The sequence below is a fragment of the Lepeophtheirus salmonis genome, chromosome 6, assembly GCF_016086655.4.
Source record: "Lepeophtheirus salmonis chromosome 6, UVic_Lsal_1.4, whole genome shotgun sequence".
Lineage (NCBI taxonomy): Eukaryota > Metazoa > Arthropoda > Copepoda > Siphonostomatoida > Caligidae > Lepeophtheirus > Lepeophtheirus salmonis.
In genome coordinates, this window is record NC_052136.2 from 44938955 (window position 1) to 44948828 (window position 9874).

At 29.1% G+C, this 9874-nt stretch overlaps 1 long non-coding RNA gene across 1 annotated transcript; it reads right to left on the reverse strand.

Annotated features, from left to right (window-relative positions):
• Nucleotides 1–480: 480 nt before the first annotated feature.
• Nucleotides 481–1117, reverse strand: LOC139905630 (uncharacterized). Its single transcript, XR_011780553.1, has 3 exons — nt 852–1117; nt 660–799; nt 481–596 (listed from the first exon to the last, which is right to left on the reverse strand). It is a non-coding gene; the product is annotated as an uncharacterized lncRNA (long non-coding RNA).
• Between the last annotated feature and the right edge of the window lie 8757 nt (nt 1118–9874).

Sequence of the window (9874 nt, forward strand, 5' to 3'; positions counted from 1 at the left end):
ATTAAACAATTGGAATCATATAACTAAGAACAATAAATTATATATACAGAATATTGAAATAATAGATTGATCCAAATAATATTTTCTTGTTCTGACACCGGAATCCAGTTAAATATATCATAACTTTAGGTTGCAAAACACAAGCTAGGCGTAGAGCTTAATCAAAAAGATAATCACCCCTCTTCTTCATGTGGAAGTTGCTATATACAATTGTGCATAGAGATATATATCTCTACCGATGAAATCTAACTAATTATTAATAATAAAGTAAATGTCAAAATCATAAAATTAGACAATAAGTATAATAATAAAAAAAATGTTAGAAATAAATCCATCTTAAAGATTTAGAGCAAAAGCTAATTATGCAGTAATATCCGGCGATATTACTCCTTATTAAAAGCATCAAAAAGATATTTTCCCCGTTATTTATGCTTATACAACAACATACCATTATCATGAACGATATACACAATTGCTAATTATAATGCTACACCCAATGTAACTACCCCCGTTGTTGTGACAATTTAAGCAGTTGTGTTTGCCTTTTATGTGTTTTCTGAACACCATTTCTTGGAGCCTATCAACCATAGCTAAGCCTTAAGTGATAAAAAAAGTAATATTTATTGAATATGTAATATTGAAAAACCTAATTATCATACCCAAGTCTTTAAGTGAAGAAACTAATCTCAGACAAACTAGTTGCGAACCATCCAATGCTACTACCCCCGTTGTTGTGACCATTTAAACAGTTGTTTGTGCTATTTAATGAGTTGTGTATCATAATTCTTCATATGTTTAGCTAAAATAGAATCATATTTTAGGGCTAGATTTAAGAAAAATTGAATACTTACTGTTAGATAGTACAAAATTCAGAGTTCCATTTCGAAATTAGTAAATATTTTATACTTTTTACTGATAAGTTGATCGTCATTTGGTGTGGATGACTCAAAACATTTTTATATGTATTTCTATAAATGACATCAGTACCAACATCTTCCATTAATTGAATGATGGTTCCTTGGGAAGGGATAGGTTTACCCGTGTATTTCTCCATAAATTTTTTGAACGTAGATGATTAGCAATAGATAAGGTTATATTACATGCAATAAGCATCTTTGTGAGATCAGAGTTATAGTTTGACTTGATGTATTCCTCATTAACTTGATTTTTTAGATGAATATCCATGCTTTTGATATGAGATGAGGATAATGAGTGGCGTGTAATTCTAGACAGGGGACTAAAGGTACATTTATATCGACAAATCCGACAAACCATCTGTTTCTCATCCGGTAAGTATTTTTCAAATTCCTGGGCCTCCATTTTCAGAAGTCCAGACAGAAGGCGACGTTATTCTAGGCATCTTATTCAGTTCTCTATCGACTATCACCATCTAATATTATATTAATATTGAATAATAAAGGCGGGAATGATAACGTTCTTGATTGATAGAAGAAGAGGTATATTATTTAATCAATGATGCCATAAGTATTTCTTCTCTTCTCCTCGCACACTTTTCTATTTTTACCAAAATTATCACCCTTACTTATTGGTAATATATATATACTAATGTTTCTTTCTCAGAATCCCATTTTCCCGGGATTTCTCCAAGTTTTTTGGGTTTAGGTCTTATGGTTGGGTTGAAGGAGAGCTGAAGGGATTGCAGGGTGAGTAGTTTAATTGCAGTTTAAAACACTACTTATATATGTATAATGCCCATATTCCTTCCTTTTTCTCTAGATAAGTGTATTTCTACCTCTGTATAACCTTGATGTACTCCAATTGCTCCCATTATCTTCCAATATTTGTTCTTGATGTCCGTTTCTGGAGCCAGGCTTCTTAATGGCGTTTGATTAGTATTGCACATACAGTTTCCTTTACAGGCTACATATAAAGACTTTTTGAAGGAAAATTGACCTGAATTGCTTTCTTATACCAGGAGAACAACAATACAACATAATAACAACTATCTTATACTTATATACATAAAAGTGCATGATATAATGGCTGTTTGAAATTTGGAAAAAAGAATAACGTGGATGTGAAAAGATCACTAGAACTTTTTTCGAAGTATAATATTTCGACTTACGACACATCTGCATGGAAGCCAAACCACCATGAGGTGTGTATTACACCCTCTTATTGAACAGAAAGATAAACAAATAAGGAAAACATTACGGCAAAGCAATCAGTCTATGATAGAACAACTCTTTACGGAGAAACAAGATTACTTGGGGTTAACATAACTTCAATAACTTCACATAACTTATGTAAAAGTTTATTTATCTAACCGTGAATACAATGTACAAATATCCAGCAGCATGATAGATAAATTAATGAGGACATATCGTTGGAAATTTCAAGAATAGTGAAACAAGTTTCTAACAAAATGGATAAACTAACCATTCCAAAGGTCATTGACAACGGCATTCGAGATAGGAATACTTTCATGCTGGAAAACAGAGGCCCAAAAAAGAAGGACAAAGTTAACAACGAAAATGGTTTCTATATGATACCACTGTTTGAGTGGAAGACGGAGGAAGAATGTATGACAGCTAAATGAGTTATATCAACACATCTACTCTATGGACAGAAGTTTTGAAAATTAACCCCAGAATCTTGAATGAATATTTCTAAGTTTACCACGAAGGTCCCACTTCAGTTTTGTCCAAAGAATACTAAAAGATTTGCTTGTGCCTAAAAACGATCTCCCATGACAAATGGAATTACCGGATTGAAATGTACTAAATGCACTACAAAATTTGAATCATGACAGCTCATATAGGCAAAAAATGAATCAATTCGAATCGAGATTATAGTGCCGAAAGTAAAAGAGATGTTAGCCTCTGATTTAGTCAATCACTGTTTCGGGATATTTACAAAAGTTGAGTGCTACTCAAAAGTAGCTTAAAAAATGGAGGATACATTTAAATAATCTAGAGCTTATATGGTCAAGGATTGGACAAAAGAGATAAGGTGTAGAGTAAACACTTTTAAACATAATGCCTCCGAAGGAGTTGTGTGTAACCCTAAAGATTTGCTCTGTTTCATTCCAATTGGTTCGCACATTAGGCGGATATATTTTAGTGGAAGAACAAAGCAATGTAGCAGATGCTTCAACTTTGGACTTATTACAAACGAATGCAATAATAAATCGAAAAGTCCATGAAAATATAGAAGATAACTACGGAGAATAATGAATACAAAAGACACTAATGGAAAATAGATCCCAATTAAAGAAGAGGGAATTAGTAGCATCGAATATGCAGCCCTCTTTCTGTTTTTGTTTTTTAAATTGCTCTCTTTTTTACATATTATAATTTATATGAATTTCCTGTATATGCTAAGATGTGAATGCTGTTATGTAAAAATGATTTAACATTTTTATATTTAGCATACAGAGATAATAATAGGTTTTTTTTGTTAGTGATTGTTCTAGAGAATAAAGTACTTATTAATAATCATCTTCATTTTTTGTTTCTCAAACTATTATAAATTACTATTTTTTCATTCTCGAGGAAAAAAAAAACAATCATATAAATGTAACACATGGGAAATTATGTTTTATCTTTTTTTAGTCGGCATTAATTACTAAGGGCAATGCCCGGTACTACCGTTTATATTATATATTGATGTAAAAATTGCCGAAATCACACTTGGCATCAGTATTTAAAAATACAGATCCCTATTTTGAAAGTACAAATATTATCAACAGGCAAAGAAGTAGTATAGTTTTCTCTGATATGCTGTCTCTCACAATGATCATATTTTTTATAACATTTATAACAGTATTGAAGCTAATGGGGATTATAGAAATCAAGCCATCTCTAAAAATAAAACTCTTTTTATGTGCATTCCATTTCCTTCATTTATGTTATTATAATTTTTCTACACATTGATAAATTTAACAAAAATTATTTTTACTTAAACACGGCCTCAGGACTTTCCTACTATTCCTCCAAAATTAACTCCTGTAGGAATAGCCAAATCCTTAATTTGTATACTTATTAAGGAAACTATAGTACTATAGATTATTGAATTCATAGTTTTTTGTCTTTTTTTATATCCAAATTACTAAAGACTAATTTATTATGATTACAATAGCTTATTGTGAGATTATTTTGAGGAGTCTCTGTAATAAGATTATGTGGTCTACCTTAAATGACGATATTTTTAGCAAGATTTTTTTAATAGTTTGTAGATATTTCTGCATATACGGCGTATATACCGATTCCCAAGTCGTGTTAATAAACAATAATTTTCTAAAATTGTGGCTTTCTACAATAAACTGAATAATAGTGATATTTGCCCACTAAAAGGATAAAAAATCCTACTAAAAGCATTATTTTCAAAAGCAATTTCCTCTATAATAAGTTATCAGATTTTAAAAAACAACTAGATTATGAAATCTTGATAGATTTTGATTTATTTTATTCAATAAAATCACCTTTACCCTTAATTTCAGACTCTATACGAGGCCAAAAGTGAAAGCAGTTCTTCGCCACTTGGTCTTATGACAAATCTAGAAACTTGTTGAACCGTCTGATAATTTTGTCTCTGGTATTACAGGGTGTTTGGTTGGAATTTTGTTTCATCGTGCCCCGCATAAAAAAATCCACCGTGTGTAGATTCGACGAGTTTGGAGGGTAAAAGTTCCGGCGTGATAAATTCGTCAAAATTGTCTTGGAGCCATTTGATACTTTTTTCCCCCGAGATGTACAGGGAAGCAAGTCCAGTTGCCTCATGTAAGGGCTACTATACTTTGCTAACGAACGTCACACTGAGTACCAGAGTTGAGCAATTATTATATTGCCGTTCCTGGTACAGATTCCAATGAGGGCTCTATGCCTTTTCAAATATTTGGGAACGCACATTTGTCAATTGATGTCCTTTTTTTCAACTAGAGTAGGTTTGAACAAGCTGTATAACAAACCAAATCAGCTGCATATGTGCCCGTGTTTGCCCAATGGAGTACTTCAAAGTGAAGGCATAGATAGCTTGCGTACACTCTAATTTGTTTTGATTCTCCAAGGAAATGTAGAAATAGCATTTTTATATTATTATGTACTAATGATTTTTGAAGATTTATCTAAATTTGGTTCCAATGTATTTCTTAGAATAACACTCATCAATATAAGATACCACAAAATTTATAAGATTCTTATTCTTAAAATATGCTTTTGAAGCTACCTATATGCATATAATTTTTTTGCAAAAAATAAAAAAAGAAGTACCACGATGAAGATACATTTGCAAATTTTCTTTCATATCTTGTTAATTATGTTATCCATACATATAAAAATGTAGGGGAAAAAAACAACAGAAGAAAATAATTAATAAATTAGCTTTGTGATATGTTTGATGAATAAAAAAATATTTATATTCATATGAAGATGTAAGTAAATGATGAAAAAATATAAAAATGAGTTAAAAGTAGCTATGCGTTTTTATTAACATAAAATATAGTCAACAGGAGGGGTTTTCATCATTAACCCTATGTTAATTTCCTATCAAATCTTAAAGTGAATACGTTCCTGAGGTTTTTCATTAACTCCCACAACAAAAGTTATTTTTTGAAATTCCTTAGATGAGATTCCAGTTTGAGAATTTGAAGATTTCAAAATTGCAAACGTATTTATATATATATATATATGGCTCGTCAACACAGAAGCAAGTTAAATTGAATGAATATGGCATTTGCTTTCTTCTACAAATAATTTTCAATTTCTATCTACAAATCAAAATTATTAACTCCTTGTAAGCTCTACCAAATAACACTCAGAATGATAAATTGATATATTATATTGAAAGGCCATAACTGTGCCACATTTTGTCTATAAATAAAATATAAGTTTTAAGCTATGACTAAAGTTCTTGGATATCTTAACTCACCCCAGTAATTTGAATACAAAGCCTATTGTGGACTCAAATATATTTATAAAAAATTGCTTAGTATGTATGAAAAATAAATTGGGTTTGACTCCTTTTCTTGATTTTTGTTCAATATTGCTTTATGTTGATACAACATATGTATATATATATATATATATATACATATAGTCTTAGGGTTAAATATATTAAAAAGAAGTAATTTACAAAATAAATTTGAGTAAATCAATAAAAGCATTATATCCAAAGAAATGCAAAAAAATATAAACATATATCCGATATAAACATACGAGGAAAGCCATTAGGGATTTATTCTAGTTTGGTCATATATGTATACAATATACATACAAATATATACAGTTGGGCAAAAAATATATTCTTTAAGCATAAATAATAAATGATGAAAAAAGAAATGTAGAAATTTTATAGCTAAAGCTAGGTGCTCATGATTAAATAATTTACCTATGTTTTAAAATAATGAACATTGCAAAAAAAAATCCCAAAGTACATTTTCTGTAATAATATTGATTGATTTTTAAGCTTTATAGGATTTTGTAACTCTTTAATTTCGTAAGAATAAAAAAAACTACTTTAAATATCATATGAATGTAATAATAAAATATTTGTGTTATATTTTTATAACGTAGTTATTATATTGTTTGGACCCCGACAAATAAATGTATTTTTTTATTTGATGGTTACATAAAAAGAAAGTGCCCGGTATAAATATTTATTCGCCTATGGTTCATTCACATATACAATGTATATGGGTATTGAGCGGCGCTCCCTTGAACGCACCTCACTTATGCTTACTACATGAGTCTGCTAGAGAAATAGTTACATACCTAAAGTGAGTCACGGATCTCTTTTGAGTAGGTGGTAGAGAAATGATCAAAAATTTAAACATCTTAATAAATATTGGAGTTAAAGTGTTAAATTAGTGTAGGATTTGAATGGATCCAGTATTATCCAGTATATCCAGTAAATGTATTTTTAAACTACAAACATTAATAATTTTATGGGTGACGTTTTTTACTCTGATCACATACAATATTTTCATTTTAAAAAAACTCAGGAATTAAAAGTTGAAAAATATTTTTATCTTAATGTACATACGTATATCTTTATGGTATCTAATGACACCATATTTTTATTTCCTCCAAAAAAGATTTTTCATTATGTGTATGCTGATATATTTAATATGTTACTGTAAATATTTATGTTTAAGAAAAAAATTGGTTGTTTTTATTTAACAAGGGCTTTACCTGGCTCAACAAGAGAAAAAAAGGATTTCAATAAATATAAATATTTGCTCAACTTGAAAAGTATGTAGAAATGTTGAGCCTCAAGTATATACACTGTATGAATAAGTGCACACCCAACAAGAGTATGTGTATAAGTTTAAATTGGTTCTTAAGCACTTAAAGCAGAGCTGTTGAAAACGCTAAAAATGAAACTACAATCTATCAGTAAACAAGGGTCAGTTCTTTGTTATTTTTTTGAAAAACCAATAATGAAAAAAAAAAAAAATCTCCTATGAGTTGTTAATATGTAACCCTCTTTGTATTTTTTTGTATACTTACAAAAACGATCAGAACATTATATTTTGTAGGCATGCACTGTATGTACTATTATCTTGTCAAAATATGATAATACTATATTAAAATATTATTTTTATAAATAAATAATGGACCTATCATTTCCAAAATTTGTATAAATATTTCCAGACTAATTCTTGTAAATTAAGAAACATAAAAAAAGGATATATTGGATAAAAAAATTGAATAAAATAACCTACAGCTTTCTGAAGCATAATTTTGAACTAAACTCTAAAATAAACCAACAAATATCAATTTTAAAAGTGCTTTTTACAAATAAGAAGTAGTAAAATTAGCTAATATCTAGAACAGAGATTATAATCAAAGTGTGAGAAAACAAGCCCACTTTAAGAAATATAATATATTATAATGTGATGTTTATCAACAAACTGGCCTCCGATTTTCCATGCACCCCTGTCCTATATACACCAATATTGTTTAGTTTGGCACGCCTATTTTTGAAATTGTAGATATAAATCAGTGATCGAGAACAGAGGAAAATTACCCTTCATGCAGTAATTTAGAAATTTTTGGGGATATGGTAATTATGTTAATGAAACGAACATCATGCCACTAAAAAGCTAAAAAAAGTAACCTAATCCATGATCTAAATGATCATGAACATCGTTAGGAGAAACAAAAAGTTAAAAAGAGTTTATAGAACCTCTTATATAGTATATTAGTATTATTCTTCTATATTTAGATTCAATATTTATATACAAATATACTTATTTTCTGTTGATTTACAAAATAAATTAGGATTCTTATTTAGGTTTAGTATAATATAATTGTAATTTTAAAGATTTTATTAAATAATAATAAAACTGACAATAATAATAAAACTTATGATCATAGGATCGAGAATGGCCGAAATAACAACTAATTAAACGTACTGTCATGTTATTACATCTATTGACAACATTGCATTACCTTTGTGCTACTTTCATGCATGTGATGCCTTCGAAATGAGTGATAATTATGAAAATAAATTACTCAAAAATTCGAAAACAACAACATTAACGCTGTACAATTTCAACAGTGAATATCTATTGATAGACGTGAATTAACTTCTACAGTACTACCAATCCACGACTTTGTTGAACGTTTCTTTGAAAAATAGTCAAGCTAGCCAAACAACAATTTATTAATAAGGCCCAAAGCAATTTCTTAAAAAAAAAGAAATTACGAGCGAAGTAGTTTTGATAATTGATGACTTTTCAGAAAATTATATTTTTAGTGTCCAGGATGCGGCTCAGGACTTTTATTGGAATAAACCAAAGGCAACAATATACCCTTGGGTTTACTATTAAAAAAATAGTGGTAGGCTATACCACTCTGGCAGTATACCAGAAACGACTTGTAAGTCAATTAAATGAGTAATATTAAAAAATATATTGATTTTCCGATGGGTGTGCAGGCCAATAAAGAAGCCTTCTTGAACTTTATGTTTCATCAATAAGACATTCAATTGTCTGCTGAGTAGCATTTTTTGCCACAATTCACGGCAAGGGACCTTCAGATGGTATAGGTGGTGCTGTTAAAAGAGAAGCTACGAAGTGAGCATACGACGGCCTTATATAAATTACAAAGCCAAATTATTTATTAAAATATTCACGGGACAACATAAAAAATATGAAGATAAATTTTTTCATCGAAGAAGATTATCAAAAAGAAAATAATATTTTTTAAAAAATTAAGATTTGTAAAAAACCATTTATAATACACAAAAATTTTATTGTATTATTCTCAAATTCAAAGTCGAAAATAGAACATGTTATATAATTTAAGTTTAAAATAAAAATTATTAACTCTATCATAATATTATTTTATCAAAATCTTTAATGGTACTGAAGTGAAGGTGTGCACACTTGACGTGGAATAGCTCATATAAATGTACTCTAAACATTCAAAACTTTTCTTGCAAAGTTATTTCTACTTAATAATTTTGTGTAGTATAATCAGTTTGATTTTTTTTAGCAGTAAACTCAATTTAAGGGGCAAAAAATTACGTTAACATAGTTCCTCGTAAATTTTCACAAATATGTACAAATGGAGATCGATTTAATAACATTACATAAATAAAGTATTTATGTATGAAGTAGACCCCTTCTAGACTTTCTTTGACCCATTTTAATGTCTTTGTGCGTGAAAAAAAAATCTAGTGGTGAGGAGAAGAAAATAAAAATAAAATATTAATTGAATATAAGAACCAATTTTTCACTTTCTCACATTGTAATACACTTCGTTTGTCGGCTTATTTAACTTTTTTTTTTTAAATAGTTGCACTAATGAATAATATATAAAAGATTTTAATGTAAAAGGGGTCCCCACATAAAGCAGTCTCAAACAATGTGAATTTTGCATAACGCGTTAAAGGAACTATTCCGACT